The 2,982-nt window shown below is 32.2% G+C and overlaps 1 long non-coding RNA gene across 1 annotated transcript; it reads right to left on the minus strand.

Moving 5' to 3' along the window:
* Positions 1 to 2,518: 2,518 nt before the first annotated feature.
* Positions 2,519 to 2,804, minus strand: LOC109535958. Its single transcript, XR_007280491.1, has 2 exons — positions 2,687 to 2,804; positions 2,519 to 2,582 (listed from the first exon to the last, which is right to left on the minus strand). It is a non-coding gene; the product is annotated as an uncharacterized LOC109535958 (long non-coding RNA).
* Positions 2,805 to 2,982: the final 178 nt, after the last annotated feature.

Raw genomic sequence — 2,982 nt, forward strand, 5'->3', positions numbered from 1 at the left:
CCATATTCATACTCCGCCAAATAGCCGAAAAAGCTATTGAATTCAACAAACCGGCGTTCATGTGTTTCATAGATCTTACCCAAGCATTTGATAAATTGATTTGGCAAAAATCGCCAAAGACCAAAAACCTAACAGCTCAAGACTCCCAGGAAGACCACCGAAGCGATGGTACGAAAGCTGGACATCAGCATAGAAATACAGAATAGAAATACGAAAAACACTAGAAATGATAAAACTATTTATTATAGCAGAAACAAGAAAAACAGTCATAAATGATAAACATATTTATAATAACAGAAATAGGAAAGAACAAAGTACACCCTATAAATGATCAACATATATAACAGAAACAATAAAAGATAAACAAGTAAAAGTAAAAACTTCAAAAGCATGTAAAAGGAACAAATAAACAAAATGTTTGATGTCGAAATCTGCCTTTCTATAAAATAATAATAGAAAACCTATTTATACAATTTGGGTGCACATTTTTGGATATATTGATCCACTATGGCGTTGTCGCGGCTATCTTTCTGGCTTAATTTTCGATTGATTAGTAGCAAAATATATTTTCACATAATATAAATAATACATTTCAAAACTGCCGTATTATTATATTCGTCATGCAAAGGGCAACGAATTATAGAAATGTGTAAGAATTCCATTAAAACACTATATAAATCACCTTTTTCCAAAACTTTAAAAAAATGTTGAAAAATAAGTCTTTTGTTGACATTAACAATTTTCATTAAATCAGGAGACGGATACATTAAAGAACTACCAGAAAAATCTTTTAAATGAATAAAAGTATGGCTGCCATCAAAATGATCTGTTAGAAAATAGGATTTGAAACACAAACAATTATTTTTAAGAACGCGCTTGCATATAAATCCTGTAATGTATGCTGTCGTATTTGTCCGAAATAATTTACTCATTGTAAGAAATTGGAGCTTAATTATAATGGGCCGATATTGAATTATGGGGGTTTTCGAATCACATTCAAGATTAGTGCTCGGTTCATTTAAAAATTCAGATGGAGATGAAATTGTAAACGAATCCAAAAAACATGTAAGAAAATCAGCATCATCCTGTTCGCAATTTGTTGAATTTGAGTTTGAAACTAAATTATTAATTAGACAAACTTTAAATGCAGACGCTGTTGGTCTTGGGTTTTGACCAATCAATCCCCTATTAATCTCAAACATATTTTCAATAGAATCTTGATTGAGGGTTCTTGTGCATAAATATTTAAATCCAAGCTTCTGCATATCTTTAAAAAGAGACAGAACATTTCTAATCGTTATAATAAAGTTTTTAATTAAAGGAGGCCTAAGTGTGAAAGTGTCTCCGTTATAAAATTTTAATTTACTTAAAAATTTTTCGGCATGGTCCCAAAATTTAATATGTTCCGAAGTAGTTGTTACTGGTCTACTTAACGGCTTTGAAGAATTAAAAGAACAATTTAGCGAGTCAGAAAGCTTGTCAAAAAACAGAATTAAATCGGCTGTATCTTGAGCATTTAAAATGCCGGTGTTTGTCAGAAAACATAAGCCAGCCTAAACCGACCTACTAAAAACTTGGGTCGCTAATTTCACCTTCATTTTTTGTTTTCGTTCGGGATATACATGCGCATCGGTTAATTTGTAACAAATTTTTCCATCCGGGTTTGCCATTTCATCCGCATTATACAAGTCTATGATATGTTTCCATTTCGCCACTTTACCATCAAAATGAATATCCTTTTGTAAAAAGTTATTTCGCAAGCATTTTATTAGATGAGGTGGGTCAAATAAAGGATAAACTTTCTGATCGTTTACCCAAAAATAAAACTGTTCTGTAGATTTACTGTCCTTACACAAACTAGAAATGGCAGCTCTATTTGCACTTCCTTGGTCGCAAATGGTGCATAMAATTTTGAATGATGTTTTTTTATGAATGACGGTATTTAAATCTTTAATTATTTTKTTTTAAATTAGAAGTTTTCATGCCAGATTTGACAAAGTAGTAAGCTACGAGTTGCTTCCACTTTGCATTTATCCCGCGTAACATAAAAAGTAACGCATGATCGGCCTCAATTTTATTTAAATTTCGGTTAACATTTAAACGTGGCATCAATACCACTTTATCAAACAATAAGCTGCAATATAGTTTGTTTTTTTTTTCATCTTTGAGGAAATTTTGCGCATCTGGTTAATTAGACAACTATTGGTACCGGGTCCGATGGTAAACGAATTGATAGATCTTTGCAAAGTGCGAACTGACGGTAAATTAAAAATCTTTTTAAAAAATCTATACGCCTTTGGTGACGTTTTGTAAAGCGCCAAAAAAAACGATTTTTCTTTAGAATCCCACCTTCTTTCATGCATATTTTTACCTTTTTGACGTAGCTGCGATGTGAAAAATGTTTGCGCCCTCGGTGACATATCTTCTAAACAATTCAAAGTTTTATTGTTTAAAAGATTGCTTAAATTCTTTACTCATGCTGCATAGCTTGTGAAATAGAAGTCGTTTTCTTGGGGTCATTTTGTTCCTGCTGGTTACTCCAATCGAATGAAGCAATTCGCTTCTCACAGGCAGCGGTGAACCTATTAAATATTTTTAATTAATATTTTAGAACAGCGTTTTCTTAAACTTGAGAGAAAGCTACTCTTACTGTAGTTATTACATTTTAATGATTATTAAAACTTACCGATTTTGCTATCTACATTATGCGTAGGCATCGAAAAAGTTGATTCTTGTTCCTGTTCGATAGTAGAATTATCGTGAGAAGTTTCTATATCTGATAAGTTTTTTGTTATTATAAACAATTTTTCTATCAAAAAAAGTATCCCTACCTGTGTGCGGATGTGTCTCCGAATCACTAGCCGGTGGCATGCAAATGTTAGGAGCTATAAAACTTTTGGGAATAGCTTTTGTCAGCAGCTTCTTCCTTTCGGGAGTTTGAAATTGCGATACTATAAAATGGTTATTGCATACCGAATAACA

Source organism: Dendroctonus ponderosae, unplaced genomic scaffold (assembly GCF_020466585.1).
Source record: "Dendroctonus ponderosae isolate FM_Combo_2020 unplaced genomic scaffold, Dpon_F_20191213v2 Dpon_F_20191213_10, whole genome shotgun sequence".
In the NCBI taxonomy this organism is placed as follows: domain Eukaryota; kingdom Metazoa; phylum Arthropoda; class Insecta; order Coleoptera; family Curculionidae; genus Dendroctonus; species Dendroctonus ponderosae.